At 39.7% G+C, this 10510-nt stretch overlaps 1 long non-coding RNA gene across 1 annotated transcript in view; it reads left to right on the top strand.

The window, feature by feature from the left end:
* LOC116671401 (uncharacterized) overlaps positions 1-9972 on the top strand; it is a 19690-nt gene extending 9718 nt beyond the window's left edge. The window contains exons 2-3 of the long non-coding RNA XR_004327261.1: positions 7108-7114; positions 9398-9972. This is a non-coding gene — a long non-coding RNA (uncharacterized LOC116671401). The remainder of the gene's footprint in view (positions 1-7107; positions 7115-9397) is intronic.
* The last annotated feature ends 538 nt before the right edge of the window (positions 9973-10510 follow it).

Here is a 10510-nt window from a genome sequence, read left to right as displayed (position 1 = left end):
CGAGCCTGTAATCAGCAGTACTACGGCACTAATCAATCCATGAAGGCATTGCGACTCTGTACTTAAACACAACTTTGGCTGCGTGATACCTGATGCTCAGACCAGCCCTAGAATGTCACGACGACTTCACCTTTAGTCGATTGAAATGCATTCATAGAAAAATAGGGTTATATCTTTAAACCATAGCCAATGGTAGGTTTCTATCAAAGTTGCATATCAGTACACCTCAAATTAGAACTAGGCCATATGAAAATCTGTCAAACATCCGACATTTACTATCCACTAATACAGTAGAAGCTGCCCCTTTTTTAAGATTTAGCATCAGTATTTTTCCCATTTAGTCTATCTATTTAACAAGAAGCTGACATTTCCATCTGTTCCCTACAATATGTCAATTGCTAGGAAATGGACAGGATATATACATATATCAATATTGCCAGAAGAGTGCCAGTAAGATTGTGATTCCTTGCGCTGTAATAAAAGATTGTATCACCCTTTATCTTTTGACAAAACCATCCCAACTCAAGGTCCACTCACCAGCTTTTCCAGAGATTTAGCTGCACATTACATGTATTACATCAGCTGTGGCGGTGATTGACCTGTTGACATGGAAGTTAGTAGCTGTTATGGTTTTCACCTTAGCCATCCAACGCTTAAAACAAAGGTGCGTTATGACGACTGGAATAATAAGCACAAAAAGGATTCCTAATGGATCCGGCTTCATATGGCGGATACATCATTCACAAATTCCTGGATCAGGCCCACCCCAATCCTGTGGATTGACTTCCATTCTCCAGCAGATGGAGTTGTCGATGTACAACATCAGTAGCTGTTATGATTTCATCAATAACCCTGTGGATGGAATTGGGTCCTCGGGATTCCACAGGGTTTGGGCCGGGTACCACTGTTTTTGAAATTTGTGCTGAAAATTGATTTTCGTTTTTCTGTGAACTTAAAAAAACAGCGGCTAAAGAGTTTGGTGTGCGTTTTTGGTTAAGATGAGGTGTACGTCTGCCTAGGAAACTAACTCTACTGCAGTAGTCGTTAGACATGTTAGCACATCAAACTTCATTCTGCTACTTATTTGCTCCTTATGGGCATCCACTGCCTTAAACTGGATTGGACCTTTAAGTTTACAGTACACTTTTAAATTACAAAGAAACTAGGGCTGGGAAACAGGAGTTATTTCGTTGGTCTCGATTGTAACAAACACTGAACATTTCAGAATGGCCTCTTGAGAGTTTGTGTAAAACAAGCAGTCCGGCGAATTTGAGGTTTAAGTCGGGTCGTCCTTTTGTTTTGTTAAATGCCTGTCTACAGGTATTAACTCAGGTAAATTTACTGTAAGGAAAAAAAAGACTTAATATTGCTACTATATCCTTGTCAGCAGATGATCCTCATGCTGTATGGTTGTTTAGTTCTAAACCATGGTTTTATAAGTCTCATGCAATGTTCAGTTGATCTCGTGATTGTCCTTATCTCATAATGTTGGCTTTTGAGTCATGTTCCTTGCGCGTATTATTATTTTTACCATGGCTGTTTTAATCATTGTACATGTTCGGCCCCCCCCCCTTCTGAGAGCCTGTGCTCATCTGCTGTGTTTATTCCAGTATTTGGTGTCCCCTCTCTTTCTGCTCTTATATTGCTGATATCTACCTGTGACCTCACAATTCTATCTTATGTTTCAAACTTACTTATATCAAAAGATAACCTTGCTAATGGTTTGGATGTCAGTGCCAATGCGCTGATATTAACATGAGCTATTCTATGATTTAGTTATGATTATAAGGATTATAAGTAATTTTATGAGTTATAACTGGGCCACAATAGCGAAATCAGCCATCATTACCTTCCCAAATTCTGGAAAGATGATTGTTGGAAGTTTTTTTTTGTGGGGGTGGGGGGGGGTGGTGGTGGGGGAAACTATATGACACATGTGTTGTGATTGGTTATCGCATAATAAACCTCCCTAAGGATTTTAAGATTGTGGTAGATGGATATTTGAAACATGCTGCTTTAATGCGAGTCGACTGGCAGACCACCAGAGAGGGACGGAACGCTAAAGAGAGAAGGACAGCAAGTGAATGGTTTTTTTTTTTTATTTTTTTTATTTTGGCATGGCGCAAATGGGCAGACATGTCAGAGTACTGGTTGCTAGTAAACAAAGACATGTCCTTTTTACACTAATCTCATCTTGAGACAACTGATTTATTTTTGGGGTTCGACTAATGTGGGGTTTTGGCTGAGCCACAGACTGATGCTGATAATTCTGTATACAATTGATGAAGGTTTTAGTGAAATTATATTAAGACCAAGGCTTTCCATTGAAACCATGAATTGATGAATCTGTGGTGGACTCCAAAGACACGTAGCAGCCTTGGTTGCAACAATATTTTTAGAATTTTATTGAGATAACGTCATCTTTCTTGCAATCATGCAATCATTATTTCTTTACTCCAGGCAACAAATTGTGTTAGTTAGTTTGACACATAAAAAAAAAACATTTTTATCACAGCCACTTCTCATGGCCTTCATCACCAGGTCTGGTTATGCATATAAAGTATGGAGTCTGTCTCCATGAGTAAAGCAGAAGCACCTTTTATAGTGATTTTATGGATTTCAAGTCCGTCACTAACTTATTTCATACCAGGCAGGGGATTTAAAGGGGCTGTACTCGCCATTCAGAACATGTAATACTAAGCATGTAAAGATCTAGTGCGTGAAGGTGTTCTGAGCAGAGAATTAATCCCCACTCCTCAGGTGTGTTGTAATCGACTTTCTCTGCTCTTTGATTTTATAGCGGTCCGGCCACGTGTACATGCTCGAGCATGTGGGCGGGACAAAAACGTTGTGATTGAATTCACAGCACGCTGTTTTTTTTTCCCCCACTATTTTGAGTACAGCCCTCTTAAAGCGTGTAGTGCGTAACTTTTCGACATTAAACGTCCGTTACATTCAAGCCACTGCTAAATGAGTTGCTACAAAGCCTAATTAAGACTATCAGCTTCACACAGCTCTCTCTGGATTTCTCAGCATGGCTCCGTCAGAAGATTGTAGCGTCTGGTGACTTTCCCGTGCAGGAATTTAAGTGAAAGATAATGACCCCTTCTGAAGAGTCCATGTTTTTTTTAATCCTCCGCATCACTCCTGGCTGCTAGCAACTGCGTGGAGGTGGTGCGCAGTCAGTCACAGAAGGCTTGTATTCATGTGGACGCGCCTACTAATAATTTCCTCATGGAGGCAAAAGAAACTACGCTCTATAATTTTAAATTACTCCATATATATTTGGTAATATGCATCTCTAAAACATAATAGAAACCGAAAGTTAGACTGCATCTTTAATAGCAAATGTTACAGCTGGACACACTATATGTGTAAGTAACTTTGAGCCTCGCCTCAGTCGAACCGCAGCCTATCTATATATCAATCAGCCCTACTTTCCAATGTGATGACTCTAAATAAAAAGTGTCACACAGAGCCTCTGTCTTTAGGCAGGCAAGGCCAAGGCAGCTTTATTTGTTATAGACAATTTCAGCAACAAGGCAATTCAAAGTGCTTACACAAAAATCAGTTGAACAGAATTAAAACAAAAGTTAAAACACGTTAAAAATCACAAGCATTAAAAACGGTAAAAACACATGAATAGACAGTTTAAAAACAAAGAGAAACATAAAACACAAGAATAAATTTACAGTGCAGCATAAGAAATTTAAAGACATGATTAGTCATTTAAAGAAAGCAGCATCAAATAGAAAGGTCTTCAGCCTTGATTTAAAAGAACTGAGAGTAGCAGGGAATCTACAGGTTTCTGGGAGTTTATTCCAGATATGAGGAGCATAGAAACTGAAAGCTGCTTCACCCTGTTTAGTTCTGACTGGGGACAGAAAGCAGACCTGTCCCAGATGACCTGAGAGGTCTGGTGGTTCATAGTGTAGTAGCAGATCAGCAATATATTTGGACCTAAACCGTTAAGTGATTTATAAATAGCAAGAGTACTTGAAATCAATTCTTTGAGACACAGGAAGCCAGTGTAAAGACTTCAGAACTGGAGTGATGTGATCCAGTCTCTTGGTCTTAGTGAGGACTCGAGCAGCAGCGTTCTGAATCAGCTGCAGCTGTCTGATTGATTTTTTAGGGAGGACCTGTAAAGACCCGTTACAGTAGTCAAGTCTACTGAAGATAAAGGCATGGACAAGTTTTCCAAATCCTGTTGACACATAAGTCCTTAAACCTTGATATATTCTTAGGTGATAGTAGGCTGACTTGTAATTGTCTTAATGTGGCTGTTAAAGTCAGTCTGAGTCCATGACTACACCAGATTTCTGGCTTTGTCTGTTGTTTTTAACATTGTTGTTTGAAGCTGAGCGCAGACTTTTAATCGTTCCTCTTTTGCTCCAAAAACAACCACCTCAGTTTTTCCATTTTTAATTTCAGAAAGTTCTGGCACATCCAGCGTTAATTTTGCGATGCACTTAGTCAGTTTTTGTATTGGACTATAGTCCCCTGGCGATAAGGTTATGTAAATTTGTGTGTCGTCCGCAACCTATGGTAACTTATTTTGTTTTCTCCATAATCTGAGCCAGTGGAAGCATGTAGATGTTAAACAAGAGGCCCCAGAATGGAGCCTTGCGGAACTCCGCACGTCATATTTGTACGCTCAGATGCATAATTACCTATAGACACATAAGTAATCCCTATTCTTTAGGTAGGATTCAAACCAGTTTAGTACTGAGCCAGAAAGGCCAACGCAGTTTTCCAATCGGTCTAGTAGTATATCGTGGTCGACGGTGCAAATGCAGCAACTGAGATCAAGTAATACTAAGATTGAAATTTTGCCATATCTGTGTTAAGGTGGATGTCATTAAAGACTTTGACAAGAGCCGTTCAGTGCTGTGGTGGGTCGGGAACCCGACTGAAAGGTATCAAAACTGTTGCTTAGTGACAAGAAATGGTTGAGTTGTTGAAAGACTACTTTTTCAATGATTTTACTTAAAAACGGAAGGTTTGATATGGGCCTATAGTTGCTCATTAGTGACTTGTCTAGGTTGTTCTTTTTTAAGAGTGGCTTGATTACTGCAGTTTTCAGGGCCTGTGGAAAGATACCTGAAAGAAGAGATGTGTTCACAATCTGTAGAAGATCAGAAGTCAAAACAATTGGAAACATTTTTGAAAAGTCCCGTTGGTAGAACATCAAGGCAACAGGTCGAGGTTTTCAGGTGTTGAATAATGTCCTCCAGGTTTGTATGGTTGATCGTGTGAAATTCTGTCATATTGGAACTATTTTTGCTTGAACACTGTGACAACACATATCCTGGACTTGATATGGAGGCACGACTGTTTGTCTAATCTTTTGAATTTTGTCTTGAAGAAGGAGGCAAAGTCATTGCAGGCCTTGGTAGATAAAAGTTCAGATGCTACTGGTACTGGAGGGTTTGTTAACCTATCAACAGTAGCAAACAAAGCACGGGAATTATTATTGTTTCTAGAGATAATATCAGAGAAAAAGGACCTTCTTGCATTCCTCAGTTCCAAATTATAAATGCGAAGTCTCTCTTATAGGAGTTATAATGGACCAGGAGATTTGTTTTTCGCCACCTTCGTTCAGCTTTCCTACACTCTCTCTTTTTCTGTCCACCAGTAGGACATTTCTCCATGGAGATCTTTTCTTACCAGATACAACTTTGACCTTAGTGGGAGCAATGGCATCAATAACATTTGTGATTTTACAGTTGAAATTATCTACAAGCTCACTGACTGATAGCCCAGAGAGGGCTGGTGTGGAGGAGGAAAAGCTGAATAAATGTGTCACTGTGTTTTCAGTGATATACCGTTTTCTGATTATCTTTGTTTGGACACTTTTGGGCACAGAGATAGTGCCGTTAAAGAAAACACAGGAATGATCTGAGAGAGCAACGTCAGTCACCACAACCTTGGAAATGTTCAGACCTTTGGAGACAATCAAGTCCAGAGTGTGCCCCTTATTGTGGGTGGGCTCCGTCACATGCTGAGTCAGTCCATAGTTCTCAAAAACACAACACAGCTCTTTTGTCCCCCTGTCCTGGGGGCTGTCAACATGAATGTTAAATCACCCGCAATGATTACACAATCAAAGTTAATGCAGATAATAGACAGCAGTTCAGTGAAGTCATCAATGAAGGTTGCACAATATTTAGGTGGCCTGTAGATATTTAGAAACATCGCTTGAGGGGAAGATCTTAATTGAAGAGCAACATATTCAAAAGAAACAAAATTTCCATAACATATTTGCGTACAGTGGAATGAGTCATTAAACAAAATGGCGACTCCACCTCCTTTCTTATTCACTCTATTCTCACTCATAAAACTGAAGTTAGGGGGAGCTGACTCGATGAGAACAGCAGCGCTGTTATTATGGTCTAACCAGGTTTCAGTTAAAAACATAAAATCTAGATTGTGCTTAGTAATAAAATCATTGATTAAAATGATTTCCTGCCAAAGACCTGACGTTTAGTAAGGCTAGTGTTAGTGTGTTTCATTTTTGGGACAGGCTGTAGCTGACGAGGAATGGATGCTAAATTTGCTAAGTTTGCAGTTAAGTGCTTATTCACCATTCTTTTCCTATTACTATCACAACAGAAATTGAGGAAGAATTGAATCCACAGGCCCGGGTTGTCTTGAAAAGAGTCATTAGTATCACTAGTCCTGCAGCCAAGGCCCGGCACATATCAGATAGTGCTTGCCAGATTTTGCACACAAGCGTCCTTATCAGTCTGGGGGGAAGGAGTTTTCTGACATCCTGGTAGGGTGCTTGGCGTTTACTTTTGCCCGGGGTTGAGCCATGGGGGTAGAAGGGGTGCATAATTGATGGGGGAAATAAGGGAAAGGGTGTGTGGAGACATCAGTAGAGACAGCGATGAATCCTCAGAAGGTTCGGGGTTGGGAAGGTTTGAGGGGTGCTGGACGGGGAAGAGGGGAGTGGAGGTTTCGTGTCTCTGCTCTCTGGTCTCCCATGGTCAAATCTTTGCACAGGCGGGGGCTGTGCTGGATCACTGCCGCACTTTGTGTGTCTTCCTTTTGTTTTGTGACCTTGGCAGAGGGAGCAGATGTGTAGCGCAGAAAGTAAAGCAGATTAGAGGTGAACAGCTTTACTCCTGGCTTGTTAAGGGGAAAGTCTATCTGCTTTAAAAAGATGTCTGCGCTCCCAGAAAATGTTTAAATTGTCAATGAACTTCAGAGAGTGGACGGTACATTCAGTTGAAAGCCATTTGTTTAGTCCCAACAGTCGGCTGAATCTCTCATCTCCTCTTCTGACTGACGGTATAGGACACTGATAAACACATTTGCGCTTAGGGGGGTGACTGTGTCAAGCAGTTCCCTAAAGTCCAGTTTCAGCAATTCAGACTGTTGCTTTACAACATCATTGACCCTATATGCAGAAAATGTTCTTCACAGTTGGGTGTGCTGCCACGATATCTGGGATTTTTTGGGTCAAGTCAGACACCATGTCTTTGGGAAAACATAGTATTTGGTGTTTTTACTGTTTTTTAAATCTTTTACAGCAGAGTCACCCACAATCAGGGTTTGAGGCCCAGTTGTTAGCTTTTTACTTTTTGAATTGCTCTCAGTCCTTACCCTGCTGTGTGGTGATGAGACGCAGTCCCGGTCATCAGATGACTGTCCAGCGTCTTGCAGCAGAGGAGCAAATCTGTTATCCAGTTGCACACCAGTTGTTGGGGGGGCATTTTGTTGCTTATTTTCCCTTTTGCAGCTGTCCACGGCTGTGTCCTACTAGGTACAGGGGTTGAAGAGGCGCTCTGCCCAGATGATAATGCAGGCCAGCCGGTCATATCACAAATGTCAGGGCGCTGTGCCCGGCCCGTTAGTCGTCCTCCCATTTCCCAGGAAAATGATTTACTCTTAGGCTTCGCACCAGACAAGTTCCAGGGAGGACCGCCACTTGTTGATTTATTACCAGTTCCACCCTCCTGTTTCTTTGTAGTCTTGTTGGTGCTAATTAGCCGTGTGTTAGCATACTTCTGTCCATTGTTATGGGTCCATGGTAAAGTGGTGTCATTTCCACAAGATCCGTTAACTTCCACGTTCACTTCTAGAAGGTGAACCTTGGTTTCCAGAAGTGCAATCTTCTGAAGGAGTTTGTAGTAGTCTTCTACGGAGAAAGGAGGCATCTTGCTGCTAATTAGCTTAGCTACAATCACTGTAGGACAGGCTTGAGCTATTGTAGGCCACGCTCACGCAGAAAAATTTTAAAATATGGCAATAGCCTACTATGTCTACAAAAAATGTATAGTCCAGTGTTTTTGAAGTGTCCAAGAGCCGCTGCTCATAGTTTCTCAGAGGAAAAGCACGATTATCAGCAAAAATATGCAAGCAGAAGCAGGAGCAAGCAGCAAAGCGTCTGCACTGTAAGAAGCAGGAAGCAACACCCTAAGCCGAGAGTTTTTATTGATTTCATTATTTACCTTAAGAGAATCAACCGTGTGTTTTTAAGGTCATTTGCTGTAAATCGTATTCCCTTCATTGTCCTTCGTTGCGAAGCAGTTGTTTTTATGTGTCTGGTCTTACAGTTTCTGTACAGGTGTACTGACTCTGCTGTCTGCTCTCTACACTAACATTGGAGCTGCTTTAAAATGTGATGTCAAATCTTAACGCTCCAGTATGGCACAACCCCACTTTGATTTGAACTAATAATATGCACAGGTCTCTTCTGTTTATGTAGCTTGTAATATATGAATATAATGAACAATGAAATCCTGATCTTTGTAAATTAACTTGATTAAATTGTATTATTTTTAATCTGAACCAAAACAGACTAACTACTAGATTATAATATTTTCTCGGATGTTTCTTTTTCATAAATTGATCATTTGTTTGAAGTAATCAACGTGAATGAGTCTTTTAAAGGATGTTTACAGGAGTTTGAGAATTTTTTTATCACTGCCTTATATTCTGTTAACGTCTCATCGTCGTCTGTGTTTTTAATATTGATTATTGATCTTTGGGCAGCTTTGTGAATCTCCTCTGTGTTTCTAGCCTGCTGTGTCACGGCTAACTAACAAAAACCATATCATGCATTTGTGTACAGGGCATTGTTAATGGAATTGGTTATTAACTTACTCATAGTGATGCAACCTTTGACTTTAACTCCATTTATATCAGTGTAAACATCAGAAAATCAGCCAATGTTACTCAGACATTGTATTCCAGTGTAGGTGGGCAGTTATACCAACAGCACCTCCACTAGGTTCCTCATATTATACTGAATATTTAGAATATTGCAAGCACGAGCGTTTATTTTTCCTTCTAAAGGACCACAGAAGGGCTTCTATCACATAGAATTCCTTCTTTGAAGCAGAACATAGTGTGTTATATCGCTGAATGTTTTTCCAGTTTGTGTTAGCTGCTTTTAAATGCAGACTGATTTGAAAAAGTCTGGCTCATTGAGTTACCACACAACAGTAAAATTACCAAAATAAAAGCAGACAAGGCGTTACAGTGGAGCCCGGAGTGTGCCATTGGTATAATTAAAGGCTTTTACAGTGTATGTAATAATTATAGTTATATCAGTTGGTCAAATTATCAATAAAATAATGATTACAAACCGATTAATTTTAATGATTCTGAATTATTTGTTACATTATTCTGTCTTTAAATGTAATATTTGTTGGATTTTAAAATGGAATTGCACCATTTATTTTAAAGGGCTTTTACATTTTACATGTGTTAAGCCATTTATTTGTTTGACATATTACATTCATCGATAGTTTTCAATACATTTTTCCGCCATTTGAAATGATTGGCCCGTTGTTATGTGTTGGCAGGAATCTGACCAATCAGAGCTCCTGCTTAGTGGCTCATTTGATTTTGATTTTTTTTGGCGGCACACTGCTAATACGTCTTGACAATACAGTGATGAAATGAAAACTGCCAAAGCTATGGAAAAATATGTATCGTGGAATATGGTAAGCAGAAAAAGGTGAACAGAAATTTTATTTTGTAATTCCATTTTACATGTATCATTTGAAGACCGAATAAGGAAATTGAATTATAAATTGGCAATGTATAGTTTTTGGAAAGGGTACAGTAATTAATGAGTGATTCAAATTAAACACTGCAAAGGTCTATCATTGTCTCAGTGGCAGAGTCCAGGCTCGCTGTGATGAATAATAAATAAGTTTTGTACCACAGCAACGTGAACAGATACCTATGGCTGCCTAGAAGGTAGAAGATGACAACATAATTATACAAAGTATATGCAATTTGTATTAAATTGGTTAAAAAATAAAACTGCATAAATACCAATATGGTCCTTTAGACCCTTACTGACATCTATATCTATATATTAGGAATCGACCGATGCTGGTTTTTCATGTCCGGTACCGATTATTAGTGGTCAATGCAACCGATAACCGCTATTTGGAACCGATTTGCATTTACAGTGAATATGAAAATCTTTAAGTCAAAGTTAAGGTTTTGGAATGTTACAAACAAAATGTTTAAATGCTTTAAGCAA

Source organism: Etheostoma spectabile, chromosome 21 (genome assembly GCF_008692095.1).
Source record: "Etheostoma spectabile isolate EspeVRDwgs_2016 chromosome 21, UIUC_Espe_1.0, whole genome shotgun sequence".
Taxonomy (NCBI): domain Eukaryota; kingdom Metazoa; phylum Chordata; class Actinopteri; order Perciformes; family Percidae; genus Etheostoma; species Etheostoma spectabile.
Note: the sequence above shows the minus strand (reverse complement) of the source record. Positions and strands in the feature narration are given on the sequence as shown.